At 43.8% G+C, this 25,280-nt stretch overlaps 1 protein-coding gene and 1 non-coding gene across 2 annotated transcripts in view; one reads left to right on the forward strand and one right to left on the reverse strand.

Annotated features, from left to right (window-relative positions):
• The window catches only part of CYTH1 (cytohesin 1), an 88,859-nt gene that overhangs the window by 54,212 nt on the left and 9,367 nt on the right, over positions 1–25,280 (reverse strand). The gene's annotated exons all lie outside the window — the stretch shown is intronic.
• Positions 20,732–20,836, forward strand: LOC132542228 (U6 spliceosomal RNA). Its single transcript, XR_009553334.1, has one exon. It is a non-coding gene; the product is annotated as a U6 spliceosomal RNA (small nuclear RNA).

A 25,280-nucleotide genomic window follows, 5' to 3' on the forward strand; every position in this document is an offset into this window, starting at 1 on the left:
CTCTCCATCCTATCCAACAACAATGATAAATAACAAGGGCAACAAAAGGGGTAAAAAATGGCCTCCAGGAGCAGTGTATTCGCAGTGTAGGCACCGAGCCCCAGCAATAACCTTGGAGGCAAAAAAAAAAAAAAAAAAAAAGATTGGGAAGAATATGTGTGTGGGAGGGGGCAGTACTGAGTACTGACTGTCCACAGATCAGAAAGGAAAACCATCAAAGGCACTGCACTGCCACACACAGACTCAGGTGGGAGGTACTATATCAGTGGGGAAAATCTTCAGTGCAGTGGTTTCTCCCTCTCTGAAACAGAGCAAAAAAGAGCTAAACACTTCTTAGGGAGAAAATCCTGAAGATACCAATGGGCTATTTTTTTTCTTGCCTCCAGGGTTACTGCTGGGGCTCGGTGCCTGCACCATGAATCCACTGCTCCTGGAGGCCTTTCTCCCCCTTTTGTTGCCCTTGTTTTTATCGTTGTTGTGTTTATTATTATTGTTGTTATTAATGTTGTTGTTGGATAAGACAGAGAAATGGAGAGAGGAGGGGAACACAGAGAGGGGGAGAGAAAGACAGACACCTGCTTACCTGCTTCACCACTTGTGAAGCGACCCCTCTGCAGGTGGGGAGCCAGGGGTTCAAACCGGGATCCTTATGCCCAGTCCTTGCGCTTCGCGCCACATGTTCTTAACCCACTGCGCTGCCGGCCGATCCCCACCAGTGGGCTATTTTTATCTCCACTGCAGGTCTGTCTCTTTCCCTGTGTCTATCTAAACGAAAAAAGTGGCCCAGAGATTTCCATTAAGATAAATAAACAAATGGGAAAGCTCTAAAGACAAATTGTTAGAATCATTAGAGTTCAACAGGGCTGCTGGTCACAAAAAACAATGCAGAGGGAATCGGGCGGTAGGGAAGCGGATTAAGCGCACATGGCACAAAGGGCAAGGACCAGCAAAAGAATCTATGTTCAAGCCCCCGGCTCCCCACCTGCAGGGGAGTCACATCACAGGCGGTGAAGCAGGTCTGCAGGTGTCTGTCTTCCTCTCTCTCTCTCTCTGTCTTCACCTCCTCTCTCCATTTCTCTCTGTCCTATCCAACAAGGATGACATCAATAACAACAATAATAACTACAACAACAATAAAAAGACAACAAGAGCAACAAAAGGGAAAAATTAAAAAAAAATTTTTTTAATTAAAAAAAATTTAAAAACAAAAATCAATACAGAAAGAACTGATGTATTTTGATATATTAGCATCCAATATGAAAGGGCCCAGTGACAGACCTATCAACAATCTGTAAGAGTTTTATGCAAAAAAAAAAAACTTAAAATTTTATTGAACTACTTTAAAGAAGACACACACACACACACACACACACACATATATATATATATGGAGAAATAAATTACACAATTCTACTTGTGATTCAGTACTTCAAAAATATTAGGTACCCTCCCCCCCCCAGATGATCTGCACATTTAATGCCAATGCAAATCCCAACACTAGCTGGTTTTTACTTGTTTGGAGGATCATAAAATAACGTGGTGTTGGCATGGGACAGAAATAGACTCACACAAACACCTGACACAGGACAGACTGGCAATAGTGTGCGGGGCAGTGGTGGGGTGCAGACAGAAATTTCCTTAAATCTTCTGAGAATCCATCCTTCTAGTGAATACCAGGAAATGTGTATGTTTACAGCAAAACTCCAAAGTGGAAACCACCTAAATACCCATCAAAAATGGAAGAGAGGGAGTCGGGCTGTAGCACAGCGGGTTAAGCGCAGGTGGCACAAAGCACACGGACCGGCGTAAGGATCCTGGTTCGAACCCCGGCTCCCCACCTGCAGGGGAGTCGCTTCATAGGTGGTGAAGCAGGTCTGCAGATGTCTATCTTTCTCTCCCCTTCTCTGTCTTCCCCTCCTCTCTCCATTTCTCTCTGTCCTATCCAACAACGACAACAACAATAATAACTACAACAATAAAACAACAAGGGCAACAAAAGGGAATAAATAAAATAAATATTAAAAAAAAAAGTGGAAGAGAGTTTTTTTTTCTTTTTTTGAGAGGGAGAGAGAGAAACCATACCTCCAGAGTTTCTCTTCAGTGCAGTGGGGGCAGGATTGAGGCAAACTGGTCCAGATATTTTAGTATTTTGTTTGCTTTTAAGTTACCAACTCTGGCTTATGGTGGTACTGGGGATTGAACCTGAGACCCTGGAGCCCAACCACTATGCTATCTCCCCCAGCTCCAGTTTTTGTTTTTTTAATTTAACTGTGGTATATTCAACAAATGAATGAATATATTATGACTAAGACAACATGGAAATTTCATGGACACAAAGCTAAGTTAAAAAAAAAAGTCTTCATGATTAGAAAGGGGAAATTATTAGAAGGTTTTTAATACCAAATCTTTAAAAAAAAAAAAAGGAGTTTTTAAATTGCACACTCAAACCACAGACAGCCCACAGTACCCTCTCCAAGGATACTTCTGAAGAATGAGCAATGTAAATCTGCTTTTAAGGAAAACGAAACTAGGAGAGATGGGGGTGAGGCAGAGGAGCACTAACAGAGAGACAGCACCAGAGAGACTACAACAAAGTCAAAACAAATGTCACACAGCAGATCCAGGAGCAGAAAAATAATGGCACATTTGGGGTGCACAGCTGTTTAAGCAGATGGAAAACAAGCAGACAAGCAAGGGCAGGGACAGAATCACTTAGAACACAAGGGACGCTTCAAAGAAAACCAGGCAAATGACAAATTGAGGTAATTACATGCTCCAGGCCAAACAAAGACTTGAGCCAGATGGACAGCGAGGGTGGGGCTGGAGGGTGCAGGAATAGTGTTAGGAAGATAGTGAAAGGAGACAGATGCATACTCCAGATGTTGGGAACTGCACAATTTACACAGGAAAAGAAATGTATGCAGGTCTGTGCATACTGTTGTCAGGATCAGGTCCAAACCAGTCAGACCACTTAAGAATGCCATGAGACTCAGCAGGTAACTAGAGACCACCTGTTCAGTTTCACCAGTGCCAGGGGAGCCAATCAGAAACGAAAGTCAATGGTTACAACTTGACCAATCACAAATGGCACAGGGATCAGAATAAAGAAGACCATAAAATCCCAAAGGTGTCTGAACCTCCCTCCACTGCCTTTTTTGGGAACTGGAGGACAGGGGGAGGAGGAGGTGTACTATTTCCTATTATCTACCCTTTCTAAAATTTAATTTTATTTATATTTCTAATATTTTTTTCTTGACACACTAATGAGTCCTGTACTCACTGGCTGTTCCCATGTTTGATTAAACCCTTTCTTTTTTTTTTAAATTTCTTTATTGAGGAATTAATGTTTTACATTTGACAATAAATACATACATAACATTTCCTAGTTTTCCATATAACAATACAACCCCCACTAGGTCCTCTGTCATCCTTCTTGAATCTGTATTCACCCCACCCAGCCACCCCAGAGTCTTTTACTTTGGTGCAATACACCAATTCCAGTTCAGGTTCTACTTGTGTTTTCTCTTCTGATCTTGTTTTTCAACTTCTGCTGATTAAACCCTTTCTAACATGAGTAAGAACCTGGAGGTCCAAAGTAGGTAGTGAAGTACCAGGGAACACAAGGGCCTGGGTCTGTGTAACTAAGTGGGTGGTGGTTGTAGTGTAGTACATCCCTTGGGAGAGGTGTGAAGTTGTTTTCCTAAAACTTGTAAACTGCTGTAAAGCAAAGTATCTTGATTTTTAAATAGCCAGGTTTAGAAGAGCGGTTGGTCAACAGAAGTCAACAGATCATGTCTGAACTGGTAGTCAAATGGCTGGAGAGGTGTGGCTTAGCAGGTAGAATGCAGAACTTCAACAATCTAGAAGCAGTAAAAGGATACGATCTGAAATGTTCAGATAAAGCCATGTGACAAACAGCTAAGACCTTGCAAAATAGTTGCCTCTAGGGAACATAGGGCAGGGGGTTTGTTCTTTGCCCATATAATCCTGTATTTCTATATAATTTTCTTTTCTCCAAGATAGCAAGGGTTTATTTACATTTGCTACTTAAAGGACATGTTTGCGCAGAAATTTTTAAATGAGGCTAAAATCAACACAAAGTTTCTAAGTACAGAAGAGCAAATGGGAATAGCGTTGGCTGTACTGAGTTTCACTATGAGCATAAAGATTTGATAATATTTGAAAAATTCCTTGAACCTGAAAAATGGTATAAGCATGGTCAATTTCCTCCAGGCAAATTTTTGAAAATTCTGGGGGTAGATTGTATTATGGTTATGCAAAGAGTCTCTCATGCTTGAGGCTCCAAAGTCCCAGGTTCAATCCCCTGCACCACCATAAGCCAGAGCTAAGCATCGCTCTGGTAAAAAAAAAAAAAAGAGCATAAGGATCCCGGTTCAACCCCCCCCACCCCCCCCCCCTCCCCACCTGCAGGGGAGTCGCTTTGCAGGTGGTGAAGCAGGTCTGCAGGTGTCTATCTTTCTCTCCCCTTCTCTGCCTTTCCCTCCTCTCTCCATTTCTCTCTGTCCTATCCAACAATGATGACAACAACAACAGCAATAATAACTACAACAAAAAAAAACAGCAAGGGCAACAAAAAGGAAAATAAATAAATATAAAAAATAATAAAAAGAGAAAGATTTTTTGAAAAGTCAAATGTAATTCACAAACCAAAGAATCCACTCTTTTGAAGTATACAGCATAGTATACTGTATTACCTAGTATACTGGACTTTTAGTATATTCACAAAACTGGGTAACTATCATTACCTCATAATCCTGGGATGCTGCTGCCACCTCAGAAAATTCCACACACATCAGCAGACACTCACTGCTACCCAGACCCTTGTCTCCAGAAACCATGAATCCACTATGGGTCCGTGGATTTGTCTGTGTACATAGCATGGTCCCCTGTGCAAACCTCTTTCATTGGGCACAATGGCATAAAGATTCAGTCAGGCCATAGTTACTCTTTCTGTACATCATTTTCTTTCTTTTTTTAAGTAATTTGTTCTATTTTATTTTATTTTATTTTATTTTTTGCCTCCAGGGTTATTGCTCAGTGCCTGCACTACGAACCCACTGCTCCTGGAGGCCATTTTTCCCATTTTGTTGCCCTTGTTGTTGTTATTGTTGTCATTGCTGTTGTTGTTCAGTAGGACAGAGAGAAATTGAGAGAGAAGGGGAAGACAGAGAGGAAGAGAAAGACAGACACCTGCAGACCTGTTTAACTGCCCATGAAGCAACCCCCCATGCAGTTGGGGAGCCGGAGGCTCCAACCAGGATCCTTGAGCCGGTCCTTGAGCTTCATGTCACGTGCGCTTAATCCACTGTGGTACCACCCACCCCCTTTTATTTTATTTTTTATTTGATAGGACAGAGAGAAACTGAGAGGAAAGGGGGAGACAGAGAGGAAGAGGAGGAGAGACACCCGCAGCCCTGCTCCAACACTAGTGATGCTTCCTTCCTGCAGGTGGGTACTGGGGGCTTGAACCCAGGTCCTTGCGTATGGTAACATTTGTGCTCAACTGGGGTTTCACCACTTACCCCACTGTACTTCATTTCATGTTCAGATAACATTCCAACTGGGGGGTTAGACCTCATTTTTCTCACCTAGTTGTTAACCTGTGAATATTTCCCCCCAGTTCTCAGTTGTTGTGATAGGTACTATCATTAAGCATTCATATACATTTTATGTGATATATGGACTTTTAAACAAATAAAGATGGAAGTACCTTATGACCCAGCAATACCACTCTGGGGCATTTGTCCAAAGGACACTCAAACACTAATTCAAAGGGACATATGCACCCCTCTGTTCATAGCTGCATTATTCACAAGAGCCAAAGAGTAGAAGCAGCCTAAATGCCCATCAACAGATGACTGGCTAAAGAAGTTATGACATATATATTCCACGGAGTATTATTCTGTGATCAAAAAAGATGATACTGTGTCCTTTGAGAAAAAAAAATGGGTAGAACTGGAGGTGCTCATGTCTTGCGATATAACTAAGGAGATAAAAGATAATTACGGGATGGTTTCACTCATATGTGAAATCTAAAGACCTGACACCTTATGAACTTGCAAAAAAAAAAAAAAAAACCAGAAAGAGGAACAAGCAGATTGTTTCTAAGGTTTGTGAGAAGCACAGTAGAGGTGGGAGGGTGGAGACAGCGAACTCTGGTGGTGGTGGGTGTGGTATGGTGTAATCTTAATCTAAAATCATAAAACCCACTATTAGTCACATATTAAAAAAGGAGGGAAAAAAACACAAACTGTGTATCAGTGTGATAAAAGTAAACTTGGAAGTGCTTTCTATCGGGTTCCTACCTATTTCTCAATATCCATCTCTAGAGCCCTGTGCCTGAGCTGCGTGTGGTATCACCCACTGTTCCTCATACACAATAAACAGTGTGCTGACCCAGACTCCTGGCTCCACCTCTATATGTTTTATGGCTCTATGAACTAAGCTTCCCATCCGCAAACAGCAAGTGTCTGTTGAACCAGCTCAATGTGCTTTTACAATCATAGGACAATCATGTTCAGTATTTCACCAGCTCAGTGTAAATACTCATCATCCCCACTGTACGATGAATGGGTGGCCTCAACACAGTCCAGGGTCAAGAAGAAATTGTTTACAGATCAAGCATGCCTAAGCTGTTGTAGGGAACAATGACAACTAAGCTATCTGGAATTCTTCTATAACTACCTGAAAGTCGTGTACTACAGCACCAGCCATTTATGGTAAATTCAACTGAAATTTCTAGAAATGCTTGTTGTTGTTTTTTTTACTTTTACCACTTGGGAGGAATTAATGTGGAGATGACTAAACTAACTCACTGGGCTTCCTGTGCACTTTTAAACAATTCAATTAGTAATTTTTAGAAAAAGTGTCCAGCCTTTATTTAGTCTGAAAACAGCTGATGTCATGGTGTGAAGCCCAGCATTTACAAAAGCAAAGCTCTCTGACCACAACTGTGAGTGAGCACATACAGGTGGGGCGGAGATGCCTTCCTCGATCTGGAATTCACACTGATACGGAAGCCCTGCTCCACCTCCCTACATCTCTGCTCCTCTTCTGTGTCACTGATTATACCTCAGTCCTTTCTTTATAAAACCACAAGACCAGCGTTACAAAATCGTGCACCCCACCCATCCTTTCACTCAGCTGACAAAGAACAAAACAGCACCAGGCAGATGAGATGGCCCTAGAGACAGTCTCACGTGACGGGATGTGGAAGGGCCATGCCATGTTAAGTCACTCTGTTGCAAGCAGAACAAGGTAGACAGACCTGCTGCAGAAGTCTGTCAGTCAGAACTCCAGAAAGCTGGATGTGAGGGCGATCTGGCTGTGACATCTGTCACCCCAGTGATTGCCAGGGCTGAACCCCAGACAGCACAAGCGCCTTCATTTCTTTTACTGATTTTAGAACAAACTAGCCAGAAACCATTGTTCTGTCTAAACTCCTATTTTAGGAGGTAGGTGGTTGCAGTAAAATGTAACACAAAAAAAGAAAACTCGAACAATCTATTTGTAAAAGAGCATTTCTCCAAGATTTTCTTCAAGTTCTCACTTAAAACTTCTGCCCCCCCCCACACTCCCCAAAGGTGCCCCCAAACCATTCCTGGTCTCAAAAATAGTCTTACTGGATTTAAAAGCAGTTCTCAGTTTGTAGAAGCTACTATTACCTACCCCCACCCACCCAAGAAAAATATCAAATGCTCTTACAGAGATCCTGAATATTTACTTCACCAAGCATTTCTCAGCCTGCCCCTCCAGGCCTGTCTATCTGCAGGATCAGTTAACCTAGCACCACACTGTCTCCCAGGTGCCTGGAAAGGGGCACTGAGAAGTGCCTACCCTTGTGCCTACCCTGAGGCTAATGTGGTGATCCAGCAATGTGTGGGCTCCCCTCAGATATAAGAAAGACAGACCACTATGGAATATAGTGAGTAGATACAGAGGCTGTGGAGCGGGAGAGAAAGGGAGAAGTCACGATTTCCAAACATGTCATCTGCACAGCCACATGGACGGATGTGCTGTTCCCGGGCATGAGGAAAGCTGAGACGCCTGTGGCGCCATGCTGAGTGTGAGCCTTCTTTCGACATCCCACAGGGAAGGGGATGACACAGGGTTTAAGAGAGAAAGGTGGAAGTTGGGCAGTAGCACAGCGGGTTAAGCACACATGGTATATAGCACAAGGACCGGCGGTTCAAGCCCATGGCTCCCCAACTACAGGGGAGTTGCTTCACAGGCGGTGAAGCAGGTCTGCAGGTGTCTTTCTCTCTCCTCCTCTGTTATTGTTGCTGTTACTGATGTCATCATTGTTAGATAGGACAGATAAAAATGGAGAGAGGAGGGGAAGACAGAGGAGGAGAGACTCCCATAAAATGTATTTTTAAATATTTATTTATTTTCCATTTTGTTGCTCTTGTTGCTTAACATTGTTGTGGTTATTGATGTCATCGTTGTTGGACAGGGCAGAGAGAAATGGAGAGAAGAGGGGAAGACAGGGGGGAGAGAAAGACAGAACCGGGATCCCTATGCTGGTCCTTGTGCCCTGCACCACGTGCACTCAACCCGCTTCGCCACTGCCCGACTCCCATAAAATGTGTTTTTAAAAGTAAACTACACTACCTGTAACTCCTACTGTCCAACTCATCTGGGGACATGAACCTCTGATGCTTCTGAATGGTTTCTAATTAATATTTTGATTCTAAAGTAGATCATCATAAACACAAATACCTCTAAACAACGGAACTGTTAAAAATGATTTTTTTTTAGGGCAGGGGTAAATAGCATAATGGTTATGCAAAAAGATTCTCATGCCTGAAGCTCTAAAGCCCCAGGTTCAATCCCCTGCACTACCATAAGCACCATAAGCCACAGGAGTGCTCTGGTGAAAAAAAAAAAAAAGATTTTTTAGAACAATCCTTTAAAAAACACTAAGCCCAGGGAGTCAGACAGTAGCACAGCTATTAAGTGCAGGTGGTGCAAAGTGCAAGGACTGACAGTAGAATCCCAGTTTGAGCCCCCAGCTCCCCACTTGCAGGGGAGTCGCTTCACAGGCGGTGAAGCAGGTCTGCGGGTGTCTGTCTTTCTCTCCCCGTCTCTGTCTTTCCCACCTCTCTCCATTTCTCTCTATCCAACAATGACAACATTGATAATAACTACAAAAAAAAAAACAAGGGCAAGAAAAAAAGGAATAAATAAATATTAAAAACAACAACAACAAAACCCACTAAGCCCCTCTCTACTATAAAGCTCTACCGCTCTGAGAGGTAGTGGTGGTGTAGATGTTTACAAGTCACACTTCCACATAGGGTTTGTCCCATGACATCATGGACAGAAATCACAAGTCACTAGGGGGTAGCCATGATGGTAATAGGGAAACTCAAAACAGGGAAATAGGACACACATGGTTATGGTGGCAGATTTCCCTAAGGGTCACCACATGTCCCGATGTCCTGGGGCCTGCAGGTGGATCTACCCACTCACAAGAACTTAGACTTTCAAATTTTTTGCTTGACACTTTCTCCTCAATTTTAAGGAAGTACCAAATTATAATTTTTTTAAATACAAGAACAGAAAGTTTTTTTTTTTAATTTGGCTTGTAGTCAGATTATAAACTTCTTTCAAATTTCTTTCTTGGGGGATTAATGGTTTATAGTCATCTGTAAAATACAATAGTCTGTGCATGCATAACATTTCCGCATAACAATACAACCCCCACTAGGACCTCCTCCTGCCATCATGTTTCAGGACTTGAACCCTCCCCCCCACCCCCTGCAGAGTCTTTTACTTTGGTGCAATACACCAAAAAATTATACTTTTTTTGGGTAGAATATTGTAAACATTTTAAAAAATATTTATTTCCTTTTTGTTGCCTTTGTTGTTTTTATTGCTGTTGATGTCATCTTTGTTGGATAGGACAGAGAAATGGAGAGAGGAGGGGAAGACAGAGAGGGGAAGAGAAAGAGAGACACCTGCAGACCTGCTTCACTGCCTGTTAAGCGACTCCCCTGCAGATGGGAGCCGGGGCTTGAACTGGGATCCTTAAGCCGGTCCTTGCGCTTTGTGCCATGTGCACATAACCCGCAGCGCTATCACCGCCCAACTCCCAAAAGTGGCTATTAATTGATACATAATGATAACATATTTAGAATATTCTTTAATCTGTGCATATTCTTATAATAAATAAAAACTTTTCCAAAACCTATTTTGATTTCTACCCTTTTTTTTTTTTGCCTCCAGGGTTATCGATGGGGCTTGGTGCCTACACTATTAATCCACTGCTCCTGGAGGCCATTGTTGTTATTGTGTTATTGCTGTTGTTGTTGGATAGGATAGAGAAATCTTGGGGGGGAGAAAGAGAGACACCTGCAGACCTGCTTCACCCCTTGTGAAGTGACCCCCTTGCAGGTGGGGAGCTGGGGGCTCAAACCGGGATCCTTACATTGGTCCTTGAGCTTTGTGGCATGTGTGTTTAACCCGCTGCATTACTTCCCGGCCCCCAGTTTTCTACCTTTCGTATATACCATTCTTTCTTCTCTCTATTATATTTTACATACAGTAAAAGCTTGCTAAGGGAAAGAAGAGAGCCCTCACACATACAGCTAAGTCATTCCGTCCCCAGGTATTAGCCCACACTTTCAGGTGCTTTTATTTGAAGTGGCCAAAACCTGGAAACGCAAGTGCTTGTGATAGGTTAATGGGTAGAGTCTAGACGGTAAGCGTCACTCAGTACAAAAAGGCCAAGTAACCCCAATGCTGACCTCAAACACTTAGTAGCAGATGCAAGAGAGAAAATATCCTATGAATTCCGTTTATGTAAAATTCTGGCAAACACAAACTAGTCTCTGGTGACAGAGAATAGGCTAACATGGAGGTAAGGAAACTTTTGGAGGGTTGGGGAGATAGCAAGATGGTTATACAGAAAGACTTTCATACCTGAAGGTCTGATGTCCCAGGTTCAATCCCCAGCAATAACCATAAGCCAGAGCTGAGCAATGCTCTGTATAAATAAATAAGAAGGTACTGTTCTGAGGCAATGGGAAAACGCTGTATCTAGGTTTGATGCTCTGGAAACAAATCCTTTAAATCTCATTCATTAAGCTGTACACTATAAATGCGTATGGTTTCTTGTATGAAAAATATCTCAAGGGCAGGGGTAGGTAGCATAATGGTTATGCAAAGAGACTCTCATGCCTGAGGCTCCAAAGTCCCAGGTTCAGTCCCCTGCACCACCATAAGCCCATAGCCAGAGCTGAGTAATGCTCTGGCAAAATATATATATATATATATATATATATATATATTATCATTGGGAAGATGGGAGTACAGAACTTTGATGGGTGCAGTGTGTAACTATCCCATGTAAGCTTGTAAAGCACTATTATTCAAATGTTTTAAAAATGACTTGGAATAAAAGTATACCTCCATTAACATTGTGAAAATCTCCAAGAAGGGAGAACCTGAAAGGTATGTAAGAAACAGATAAATAGCTGTCACTGGTTGAAAAATGTTTAAACATTTGACCTCACTTGCATCTGCCACTAAGTGTTTTAGGGACAGAGAGAGTTCACCAGGTAGGGCACAACAGCCCACACCTGGGCCCTAGCATCACATGGGGTGTTACAACACCAACGAAGTTCCAGTGCTGCTGTGATACATCTCTCTCTCTCTCTCTCGTGTGTATATGTGTGTGTGTATCAAAAAGTTGGCCTAGGAGTAGTGACATTGTGCATGTATAAGGTCCCAGCACAACAAGAAGGGAAAAGGGGAAATGAAAGGGAAAGAAGGAATGTAAACATCCTGTTGGCAACTGTTTGCCACAGAGACCCCACGTACCCGTGAGGTCTGTTGGAAACAGCTATCAACTCATCCCAAGGAACCCACTACTTGCCAGCCCCACAATTATCCACAGAGCACCTCAGAGACCCATGGGGCAAGGACAACTCTGTTGCCCACAGAGTGATTCCGACAGAGTTCTGGAGAGAATGTGCACTGACATGAAGCAGGAGCTCCTTTTCCCCAGGGTAACCCTGAAGGGCGCCGTCTTCCCTATCCGAACATTAAAGAACTTTCAAACCTGTCTGTTCAGAACTTACAGCTGTGTGGACTTAATTTCAAAGGTCTTTAATACACTTTGAGGACACAGACAACTATAAAAATGCTCTGTCAGCTGCAAAGGGAAACAGAAATGTTGAAAAGTCAAAAACAAAGTTCAGCCACTGGGGCCGGGCAGTTGTGCACCTGGTATAGTGCACGTATTACCATGCACAAGGACCTGGGTTCAAGTCTTGCGTTCTCACCTGTAGGGGTAAGAGTCATGAGTGGTAAAGCAATGCTAAGTGTGTGTGTCTTTCTCCTTATCTCCCTACCCCTTCTCAATTTCTCTTTGTCCCATCAAAAGTAAAGCAAAACAAAACAAAAAATACCAAGTTCCAATGATAATCCTGGTGGAAACAGAAAAAAAAAAAAAAGTTCAACTACTGATTTATATCTAATAAACAGTAAAAATTAGACCACAATCATTCACAAGCAGATTAGGTTTCATTGTAACTTTAATTCTTCAGAAATTTCCACCCAATTGATAAATAAATAAATAAATAAATAAATAAATAAATAAATAAATGGAGCTGGGCAGTAGTGCAGCGGGTTAAGCGCATGTGGCGCAAAGCGCAAGCACCGGCATTAAGAATCCCGGTTCGAGCCCCCGGCTCCTCACCTGCAGGGGGGTCTCTTCACAAGTAGTGAAGCAGGTCTGCAGGTGTCTATCTTTCTCTCCCCCTCTGTGTCTTCCCCTCCTCTCTCCATTTCTCTCTGTCCTATTCAACGACGACATCAATAACAGCAACAATAACTATAACAACAATAAAACAACAAGGGCAATAAAAGAGAAAATAATAAATAAATAAATCTCCACCTGGGGCTGGAGAAATAGTTTACCAGGTAGCCATGAATGCAACTGAGATTCCAGCCCCAGCTAGCTGGAAATCTCTGGTGCTTTCGTGTCTCTCCTTCTCTGCTTGCCTGCCTGTTTCTCTCTGCTTGAAAATAGAACAAACAAAACTTCCCACCTAAACGAACAGATTTGCACTGACTGAAACACACATTCTCAGAGAAACCTGTTCCTGTCTCGTTAGAGGTCAAAGTTCTTTCATCAAGAAGTCTCTGTTCATGGCAAGAGCCACAGAATGTGCAGCTCCTATAGGTGTCCAACAAAAGTCTGATGAGAAAAGGAAGATAAATAACCTAGGAAAGAACCTGCTATAATTTCCCCCTTCTGACTTATAAACACGTTGGGCAAAAGTCTTAGAACAGTCAAGAGTTCAGCCACACAAACACCGAGAAGAAAGGGAGAAACAAGTCTAGAAGTTGTGACAAAAAGCCAAACAGTCTGGGAGTCGGGTGGTAGCACAGTGGGTTAAGCGCACATGGAGCAAAGCACAAGGACCGGCGTAAGGATCCCGGTTTGAGCCCCCCCCCCCCCCCAGCTCCCCACCTGCAGGGGAGTCGCTTGACAGGCGGTGAAGCAGGTCTGCAGGTGTCTATCTTTCCCCCTGTCTTCTCCTTCTCTCTCCATTTCTCTCTGTCCTATCTAACAACGACCACATAAAACAACAAGGACAACAAAAGGGAATAAATAAATAAATAAATATTTTTTTAAAAAGGCCAAACAGTCAAAAAGCAAATCAATGTTGAGAAGGGTAAATTGGCAAACATCACCATATATATCTTTTTAGGTCAGGTTGTCTCAGGACTTCACTCATCTAAGTTGACTTTTTCAGATAGCAAGAGCAGACAGAGACATAGAGTCAACCACAGCATGAAGACTTCCTTTAGTGCAGGGGGGCCAGGTCTGAAAGTAGAGCACTACCCAAGTGAGCTATTTTTCTGGTCTTCATCATCTTCTGAAATTTAAACTGATAACATTCTCACAAAAGACAGTACACATCATGAAGCTGAAAATAAAAAGTTAAAACTCACTAACCCTGTGTTCCACTCACATGCCTTCAGTAAATAAATAAATAAATAAATAAATAAATAAATAACCCGTGATGTGGGTTGGAGATGTAGCTCGGCGGCAGAAGAAGTCATGTTTCACATGTATGGGGCCAGGAGGTCCCCCCCTGGCATCCCATCCGCCTCTAACCCCAGAGGGACACGAGCAAATTACACCACTATGTTTGAAGTTGTGGTTCCATGAGGGCTTACCACACTCTTCCCTTTTCTTCTTGCAGATGTTTGAAACTTTTCATAATAATTTTTCCAGTTTGTTCAAGTGCTATAGTAAGAAAGACATATACAATTTAGCCACTCATAGTCCTTTAATGTTCAAATTATTCTCCCACAGGCCAGAGAGGTGGAGAGTTACTAGGAAGACAGCTCTGGCTGATCCTGTGCCTAGCACTCCTCACCCCAACCTGGTCCCATCTCAGCCAGAGGGACTGGGGAAGGAGCTTCTCAGGTCAACACGCAGCTTAGAGAGCAAGGTTTTGAGATGTGGCTATGAGCTGTCCTGTAACCAGCTGTACAAAGTGACAGTTGATTCTCTTGGGTTATCGGGAAAGTTGTGATGTATTTTTCTTTTTTAAAAAATATTTATTTATTATCAGATAGAGACAGAGAGAAACTGAGAGGGGAGACAGAGAGTGAGAGAGACACCTGCAGCCCTAATTCAGCACTCATGAAGCTTTCCCCCTGCAGGTGGGGACCAGGGACTTGAACCTGGGACCTTGCACACTGTAATGTGTGCATTTAACCAGGTGCACGACTGCCTGGCCCCGTGTGATATATTTTTCTATGCAAAAAAAAAAAAAAAATGCACTGTGACTTTTCCCAACAGCCCAATAAAAGAACAAAACAAACCACAGACAGCGTGGGAAAGTCAAGGGGGCAGGTAAATAAACTCGGTAGCTCTATAAAGTGAAACAAAACCCAAGCTGGTTATTTTTGCTTCTTTGATCTGCTGAGTCTCTTCTTAAAAACCTCTGCTTGAAAGCTTCAAGTCCTCTAAGGGGAATCTGAATGGCCCAGAGCAAAGCCACATCAATTAGATGGTTACAGCTGGAGAAGTGCATTTAACACTCAGCCATCCCTTCCTCTAGTCCTGGACATGCAAATCCTGGCATTATTACTTCACAGGATCATCACAGGCAATGAAGGGAACCATCTCTGGCCCAGCCTCCAAACCAGGTCTGTGCACTAACCTTGAGATTAAGACAGAGAACCACAATAATTCAAACTTCTCTGAGCTTATTAAAATCCCTTTAAAGATCAACAGTGACTTTATTTTATGTTATTTTATTTTCCCTGTTGTTGCCCTTGTTTTTTTTTTTTAATTATCATTATTTATTTATTTGGATAGAGACAGCCAGAAATCGAGAGGGAAGGGGTGATAGAGAGGGAGAGAGACAGAGAGACACCTGCAGCTCTGCTTCAACACTTGTGAAGCTTTCCCCCCACAGGCGGGGGCCAGGGGCTCGAACACAAGTCCTTGAACCAGGTGCGCTCAACCAGGTGCGCCACCACCTGGCCTCTGCCCTTGTTTTTTATTATTGTTGTAGTTATTATTATTGTTGTTACTGGTGTCGTTGTTGTTAGACAGGACAGAGAGAAACAGAGAGAGGAGGGGAAGACAGAGAAGGGAAGAGAAAGACACCTGCAGACCTGCTTCACCGCCTGTGAATAGACTCCCCTGTAGGTGGGGAGCCGGGGGCTCGAACCGGGGTCCTTATCCTGGTCCTTGTGCTTCGCACCACGTGCGTTTAACCTGCTGCACTACCGCCTGACTCCCCAACAGTGACTTTTAACTATGTACTTTTCTCTATCCATTTAGTTTTGACTATAGGATGTGTTGCTTTTGCAATTTCTTTGAAGTGGAACTTTACACTCCTCTTATCAGAATGTTATATATACAAATATTTATATTTTTGAGAAAATGACAGACTACACCAAAATCAGAAAGAGGGAAGAAGTGTTTAGCCAGAAACTTCGGTTTTGTCTACTTGAAATCTCTTCTGAGTGAAAATGAAACCACTATTAGCTATTGGCATGAACGGTGGAAGAACTGGGAGCATCTAGCCTGCTTCTTCCACACAGGACAACCATCTGACACTCAGGAAAAGGGCAGAGGTCGGGGAGAGAATCACAAGGCCCTGCCAGCGTCTCCATCTAGAACAATGAACTAAGTTTCCACATCAGTCTCCATTGTTCCAGGATGTTTCCATTCCCTGAAACCTGGAAAGTTTCTCTTTATTCACTAAGAAGGTACAAAAGCATTATAATCATAATAGTTACGACACAGCCTTCATACTAAGGACGCCCTCTGTCCTGGTTATCAGATGACAGTTGCTGGAAGCAGGAATGGAATGTAAATCTACAAGGAGGAGTGCACTTCTTGAAGGTGAAATCTTAACCGGACTCATTTGGGGGATGGCATACCCCATAAAGTTCAGTTTACCAGCTTATGGACTGGGGTTCATGTGCCCCATAACTAGATGGGAGGCACCACACCAACAGGAAGCTTCATGATTAGCAGGACCAGTATAGTGGTGTCTTCGATTCTCTTGTTTCTCTCTTTCTACGTCTTATCCTTTTTTTCTCCTTTCTTTTATTTTTATTAGTGATTTAAAATTGATTTATAAAATTATAAGATAACAGGGGTGTATAATTCCACACCTTTCCCACCATGAGAGTTCTGTGTCCCCATTCCTTCCATTAGCTGTGGAAAAAAAAAAGGAAAGAAAAAAATTAAACAAAATCGACTAAGCCTATAGCAGTACTCTGACCCTTAATATCCAGAGATATTTATTTATTTATTTATTCATTCATTATTTATTTATTGTCACCAGGGTTATGACTGGGGCTTGGTGCCTGCATGATGGATCCACTGCTTCCGGAGGCCAGTTTCTTTCTTTATTTTTTACTGATACAGAGAGAAATTGGGAGGGATGAGGAAAGAGGGCCAGGTGGTGGTAGGTACATCCTGTCGGGCATTAAGCCAGCTCCCCTGAATTCCTGATACTATGGCCTATTTACATAATCACTGTTTTGCCTGAAAAATCCCCACCCAATTCCATACCTTTGATCTATCTTCTTTCTACCTCGAGATCAGCCCTGCCTGCAGGGTAACATTAATCCCACTGGTTAAAACCTTTGCAACAGTTGCTAAGGAAGTTTCTACCTTAGCCCGCTTTTTCCTTTTCTCCACCCCCTTTCCTAGCCATTTCCTTTTCCGACTTGCCACTTCCGGTTCTATCCTATAAAAGCGTTGTCTCTTATCAGTAAAGACACATTGCCTTCCCACTCCCCCATGCCTTCCTGGTCTCTCTCTCACGTCGCTGTCGCTGAGTAAGCAGCAGCCCAGGCTGGCTCCAGTCGAGTTCTCAACCCAGAGAGAATGCGCCTGGGAAGAAGGCACGCCCACGCTAGCCCAACACATCCAGCATAGCATATGCATTACAATAGGCAAGGTCCTGGGTTCAGGTCTTGGGTCCTCACATACGGAGACGCTGCTAAGCTCTTTTACTTTATGGTGTTTATGACTGAAAAGATTTCTTCATGGTTGTACGATATCCTTTCAAAGAATGGGGAACTGAACAGAGCCTTTGTGGTTTTGCTTTGGAAAACAACTGTCCTGAAGAGCTGGAAGCACCAACCTGGGTGCTTCAAGGAGCGCGCCTCACAGTGAGGAGAGTGTGAGAAAGGGGCACCTTCCCCCATAGGGCTGCTTCTACCTGTCTGCCATTTCACCCAGAGGATTCCATTCCTGTCCTTCTGCGTGCAAATGTCCACTATCAGTGAGGCTTGCCTGCGGGACCCAGTGCATTAAGCAGGCTTCTGCACCCCCCACCAACTTCCCCCACAGCGCCCATCAATGCCTGCTTGATTACATGGGGATTGGTCTTCTCCCATTGAAGTGTAAGCTCATAATGACAGGAACCATCATTTGATGGGGGTGGATGGGAAATAGTTTACAGAACAGTGTTGATACACTGGTAAAAATTTTCATCTCCCACCCCCAAGTTAGGTCCTTTTTCACCACCACACACCTACATCTCAAGGCTGTTTTAACTGGGCTTGATGTTATGGGGTTGGAACTTGCTGAAAAATCCAGGCCCCATCTTTTTTGGATATGGAAGTCAAAGTCTCTGAAGTAAGCCTCGATGTGAGTTGCAGTTGAGATGAGTATTTGGCCTCTTACTGTACATATGCTATGACCCATTTCACTCTGTTCTTCGTTTGTGGTATGTTTGGAAACTAGGTTCTTGCTGCAACCGGTTGTGGTGAAACCCAGTTAGAAAGTTCTTCACCTTGGTCCAGGAGGTGGCGCAGTGGATAAAGCACTGGACTCTCCCCTGGCTCCCCACCTGCAGGGGAGTCGCTTCACAGGCAGTGAAGCAGGTCTGCAGGTGTCTGTCTGTCTGTCTCTCCCCCCCTCTGTCTTCTGCTCCTCTTTCCATTTCTTTGTCCTGTCTAGCAACGATGACATCAACAACAACTACAACAGCAATGAAAAACAACAGGGGTTGGGGCCAGGTGGTGGCGCACCTGGTTGAGCGCATGTATCGCAATGCACAAGGCCCCGGGTTCCAGCCCCGTCCCCACCTGCAGGGGAAAGCTTTACGAGTGGTGAAGCAGGGCTGCAGGTGTCTCTCTGTCTCTCTCCCTCTCTATCACCCCCTTCCCTCTTGATTTCTGGCTGTCTCTATCCAATAAATAAATATAATTTAAAAAATTTAAAAAAGAAAGAAAAACGGGCAACAAGAAGTGAAAATAAATTTTTTTAAAAAAGCACTGGACTCTCAAGCAGGAGGTATCAAGTTCAATCCCTGGCAGCACATGTACCAAAGTGATATCTGGTCCTTTCTCTCTCTTCTCCTATCTTTCTCATTAATAAATAAATAAAATATTTTTTTTAAAAGAAAGTTCTTCACCATGGGTGGGAGAGTTGTGGAGACATTCTGTGCATTTAGAGATTGTAGCACAAATTAAAAAGACGGGAACCTGAGGTAAAAATATGATGCTTGACGTGTGCTTGTATCTTGAAAAAGATTAAATACTGGCAGGTGTGTGTGTGGTTGAAAAAGTAAAAGGGACTAGGGACCAGGTGGTGGCACAGCTGGCTGAGTGCATGCATTATAGTGTGTAAGGAGCTAACTTCAGCCCTAGTTCCCAGCTGCGAGGGAAGCTTCATGAATGGTCAAACAGAGCTGCAGCTATCTCTCTCTCCCTCCTTTCTACTTTTATTTTATTTTACTTTTTAAAAAAGATTTTATTTATTCATGAGAAAGATAGGAGGAGACAGAAAGAACCAGACATCACTCTGGCACATGTGCTACCAGGGATCAAACTCGGGAACTCATGCTCCAGAGTCCAAAGCTTTACCACTGCGCCACCTCCTAGACCACTCTCTATTTTATTTTTAAAAATTTTTTAAAAATAATTATTCCCTTTTGTTGCCCTTGTTGTTTTTATTATTGTAGTTATTATTGATGTTGGATAGGACTGAGAGAAATGGAGAGAGGAGGGGAAGACAAAGAGGGAAGAGAGAAAGATAGACACCTGCAGACCTCCTTCACCGTCTGTGAAGCGACTCCCCTGCAGGTGGGGAGCCGGGGGCTCAAACCATGATCCGCTGGTCCCTGTGCTTTGCGCCTCATGCTCTTAACCCACTGTGCTACCTCCCAACTCCCTATTTTATCTTATCTTATTTTATTTCCACCAGGGTTATTGCTGGGTTCAGTGCCTGCACCACAAATCCTCTGCTCCTATGGCGATTTTCTTTTTGGATAGGACAGAGCGAAATTGAGAGCGGAAAGGAGATAAAGGAGGAGAGAGAGAGACACCTGGGGGCTGGGTGGTAGCACAGTGGGTTAAGTGCATATGGCGCAAAGCACAATGACCGGCGGAGGGATCCCAATTCCAGCTCTCGGGAGGTTGCTTCACAAGCAGGTCTGCAGGTGTCTCTCTTTCTCTCCCTCTCTCTGTCTTCCCCTCCTCTCTCCATTTCTCTCTGTCCTATCCAACAACAACGACATCAATAACAACAATAACCACAACAAAAACAAGGGCAACAAAAAGGAAAACAAATAAATAAAAAGAAAGAAAGACATCTACAGATCTGCTTTACTACTTGTGAAGCAACTCCCATGTTTCAGTCCTTTTTTCATAAATTTCTTAGTCATTTCCTGTCATTTACAGGTGGGGAACCAGGGGCTTGAACCAGGATCCTTGCACGGGTCCTTAAACTTCATTCTATGTGCCCTTAACCAAGTGCGCTACTGCCCAGCCCTGCTTCTCTATTTCTCTTTGTCTGTATTCAAAATAAGAATTAACTAATTTAAAGAAATAAAGAGGGGAGTCGGGCGGTGGCGCAGTGGGATAAGCGCACGTGGCGCAAAGCACAAGGACCGGCGTAAGGATCCCGGTTCGAGCCCCCGGCTCCCCACCTGCAGGGGAGTCGCTTCACAGGCGGTGAAGCAGGTCTACAGGTGTCTGTCTTTCTCTCCCCTCTCTCTCTGTCTTCCCCTCCTCTCTCCATTTCTCTCTATCGTATCCAACAACAAAAGCAACGTCAACAATGGCAATAATAACCGCAACGAGGCTGCAACAACTAGGGCAACAAAAAGGGGGGAAAATGGCCTCCAGGAGCGGTGGATTCATGGTGCAGGCACCGAGCCCAGCAATAACCCTGGAGGAAAAATATATAAATAAATAAAGAGGTGTGCTTGCTTCAGCAGCACATATACTAAAACTGGAACGATAGAGAAGATTAGCATGGCCCCTGCACAAAGATGACATGCAAATTCGTGAAGCATTCCATATTTTTAAAAAAAAAAGGGAGTCGGGCAGCAGCACAGTAGGTTTAGCGCATGTGGCGCAAAGCGCAAGGACTGGCAAGGACTGGCGTAAGGATCCCAGTCCCAGCCCCCAGCTCCCCACCTGCAGGGGAGTCGCTTCACAGGCGGTGAAGCAGGTCTGCAGGTGTCTAGCTTTCTCTCCTCCTCTGTCTTCCCCTCCTCTCTCCATTTCTCTCTATTCTATCCAACAATGACATCAATATCAACAACAATAATAACTACAACAGTAAACCAACAAGGACAATAAAAGGGAATAAATAAATAAATACTAAAAATAAATATTAAAAAAAAAAAAGGAAAGAGGTCATGATGCCAAAGAGCACACCCAGTCGGATATGTGCCCTCAGCCTGGGAAGTTCCATTCAACACTTAGTCTCCCTCCTGGCAGAAAGCTGGTGGGAGACCTTGTTACCCCGAGAAAGGACGATTCTTCTACAATGCTCTGCTGCTCTTCTGCCGAACTTCCTACAATAGTGTTTCCATTTTGTCATTTAGATGAAAGGCTAAGAAGGACCTGAAAAGGTTCCTACAGGTGCTGAGAAGGAATTTTCAGGATTACCTATGTTCGCCCTTACCTTGTCACCTGGATTTCTCAAATAAAGTTTAGATTGCCCAACTGTGACAGGTATTCTGGTCCCAGGGAACCATCAAAGATGGGCTTGAGTATCTATCTCCAGTTGCCCAACACCTGCCCTACCTGAGCACAGACCCTGGGGGGCAGACAGGGTCTCTAACACAACACTATCTTATAGACAAGTGAGAAAGAAAAAGGCTTTATTGTACGACACCTCAGCTCCGGCTGGGGTGACAGCACAGTGGTGATGCAGAAGACATTGATGCCTGAGGCTCTGAGGTCCCAGGTTCAATCCCCAGCACCACCATAAGCCAGAGATGAGCAATGCTCTGGAGCTTCTGAGTCTTTCTCTATGTCTCTCTCTCATTAAAATAAAATAAAATAAACACTTTTAAAAAACACCTCAACTCTCAGCCCCGAGATAACCATAGTCTCCTTCAGTATAAATCTAACAAGCCACAACAAAGATTTTAAGCACAAGACTATGCAAACAAAAACAAGGCGAGGAATTCTGTACCCCAGTTCCAGGAAAAATAAAACACGAGGTATTTCACAGTGAAGAGAGGGTGTAAATAACAGGAAATGACTAAGAAATTTGTGGGGGGGGGGGAAGGACTGAAACATGGGTTTTGGAGTCTAAGAATCCAGGTTCCACTTCCAGCTATCTTAACCATGGAGGTCACCTCTGGCACTCTCTGCACTTGTCCATTTCCCTCCTGTCACACGGGCCTGGATGTCCTTTCTACCACACAACACTACTATGCAATTCAGTAGAACTTTTTTTTTTAAATATTTATTTATTCCCTTTTGTTGCCCTTGTTTTACTTTTGTAGTTATTGTTGTTGTTGTTGATGTCGTAGTTATTGTTGTTGTTGTTGATGTCATCGGATAGGACAGAGAGAAATGGAGACAGGAGAGAAAGACAGAGAGGGGGAAGAGAAAGACACCTACAGACCTGTTTCACCACTTGTGAAGCGACTCCCCTGCAGGTGGGGAACCGGGGGCTTGAACCGGGATCTTCATGTTGGTCCTTGTGCTTTGCGCCACGTACGCTTAACCTGCTGCGCTACCGCCCGACTCCCTTCAGTAGAACTTCTGAGACTAATTCTGGATGGACTGGTTAACAGGCAGCAGTTACCTGCTGCTGCAACAGCAGGTGCAGAGTGCTGCCTGCTCTGAGGAGGTCCTGGTTTGTGAACCCAGTTAGATGGTTTACCCAAAAGTGTCTCTTACCCCAACACACTGAGAACAATGTTCAGAATTACCCGTTTGCCCTCACCTTGTCACCTGGATTTCTCAAATAAAGGCTGATTGCCCAACAGTGACAGGTGTTCTGGTTCCAGGGAACCATCAAAGATGGGCTTGAGTATCTCCAGTTGCCCAGCACCTGCCCTACCTGAGCACAGCTCCTGGAGTGTCATCACTGCTTTAGCTATATACTCCTGAAATTTTCATCACATCAACCCTCCTCCTCCAACACACACACACACACACACACACACACACACACACACACACGCATGGTAGAGCACCCTGGAAGTAAGGTCTCTATTTTATAATTTTTCATTGCTCCAGCACCAAAAATTTATACCAAGAAGAAAACAAAAAACAAAAAAGGAATGGGCAGGTGCAAAGAGAAAGCAGATAACAAGAGTATTTAAATGGTGATACAATTTAAAAGACTTTAGGGAAATCTGGAGGGGAAACTAAAATGGAGCGGTCAAAAGAATGTTTCAGTCACAGAATTCTAGATACTGACAAAATATCCACAGGAGAGTCCAGCAGGTGAAGATGCAGAACTAATGCCACGGCAAACATTCTAACTCCAGTCATTAGGGTGGCTGAAGACCGTTGCAAGGAAACAGAGAACTTAAGGGAAATTGACTTGTAGCCTAGGAGGTGGCACAACAGATAAAATGTTGGACTCTCAAACATGAAGTTCAAACTCCATTATTGCATGTGCCAGAGTGATGCCCTGGTTCACACATAATAAATACACTTTTTTTTTTTGGGGGGGGGAGAGAGACTGAATTAAACTATGCAGGCCGCAAAGACACATCCAATCGAGCAGCTGCTGTGTATAAAAGCCCAAAGACAAACTGAAATCTGAGTCCATCCTGTTTGAGGTACAGCAGTGAGACTGTAATTCAGGACTGATACAGTGCAATTTCCAAAACGCATATAAAGAAGGGTCTACGAACAGTCTTTAAAAAAATGTTGTGGGGAGTCGGGCTGTAGCGCAGCGGGTTAAGCGCAGGTGGCGCAAAGCACAAGGACCGGCATAAGGATCCCGGTTCGAACCCCGGCTCCCCACCTGCAGGGGAGTCGCTTCATAGGCGGTGAAGCAGGTCTGCAGGTGTCTGTCTTTCTCTCCCCCTCTGTCTTCCCCTCCTCTCTCCATTTTTCTCTGTCCTATCCAACAACCACAACAACAATAATAACTACAACAATAAAACAACAAGGGCAACAAAAGGGAATAAATAAATAAGATAAATATTTTAAAAAATGTTGTATTTATTTTAATGAGAGATACAAACAGAATGAGACCACAGCACTGCTCATCTCTGGTGTATGGTGGTGCTGGGGATTAAGCCTGGGAGCTTGGAGCCTCAGACATGAAAGTCTATAGCAGAACCATTATGTTGTCTCTCCAGCCTTTTGGACAGTCTTAAATACCACAAATTAAAAGAGAAAAGCTGTTTCTTTTCACACTGCCTTCAAGCTTTCCCTCTCATCGTTCCTAAACTTCGAGTTTAGATTTAAGGAAGCACAATGTTCACTGTGCTCATGGTTCCTTTTCAGACCTTGCTCTACCCACCCCTCCACGGTGACCTGCCCCAGCATGAAATCCTCAGAACCCTTTCAGACCCCTGAGCCTCACTCCCATTCACCCAAGGGAAACAGCTTGAGTTCCAGTTCCAAGTCCAACTGCCAATGGTGACCCAGTAGATTTTAACATCTGAAACGTTAACTAATCAACAGAGGAAGTGTTTGCCTTTAATGAAAAATGAAATAATGTGAAAGCATTCAAGCATATAAAAACTTTTCTAGTCATGTTATGCCCTCTCAAAATAGACTATCTGTAGGTCACCCCAAACCACACTCCACATGTCTTCAGTTGAGTCCCCTGTGCAAACTGACACTCCCAGTCTAGAAATTCTCCAAGCACCCTGGAACTGGATTCTGATGAACTGGAAGCTGGATTCCAATGAGAGCCTGCTCCTCTATCTTCCCAAGTCCTGGGAACAAATGCATGGATTTTAGGTCCTAAACTGGTTCTACAACTACTTTCCCCGCTTTCTCCTACCCCTAGGGCCTTAGCCCTCATCATCTACCTGGTAGGAACAAAGGTTCCTGAATGATATCCCTGTTCCCCCGGCCGTATACTATGGTGTCTCATGACTGAGAATGAGATCCCTGTTGAAATGCCCAGAAGCCCTCCCTCTACAACTTGGATCCCTCCTGGTTGCCTGTCTGACCTGCTCCTCTACCTCAGGATCCCCTGGCAGACACACAGAAACACTTGCGGCTCCCCCAGGGGCCACTTACTCTATGTTCTCTTGCACTGGCTCATTCTCTTTCTCTCAAACGTTATGTGCCACATTCGCCTACTTAACCACCAACTCATCTTTCAAAATTCAGCTCAAAGGTTAGTTCTTTTCAACTTTGCTGCCAAATAGGCTCCCATCCTTACTCCAGGCAAAAATGTTCTCCCATGCTTACCCATGTTTTTCACATGCACACTGACAGTACCGCCTCTTCACAATTTGCTTCCTCAATGGTCTCTGCTCTGTGGGCTTACAGAGGCTGCACAGTCAGCCTGCATGGTACAGGAGTCA

Source organism: Erinaceus europaeus, chromosome 12 (genome assembly GCF_950295315.1).
Source record: "Erinaceus europaeus chromosome 12, mEriEur2.1, whole genome shotgun sequence".
NCBI classification, from domain to species: domain Eukaryota; kingdom Metazoa; phylum Chordata; class Mammalia; order Eulipotyphla; family Erinaceidae; genus Erinaceus; species Erinaceus europaeus.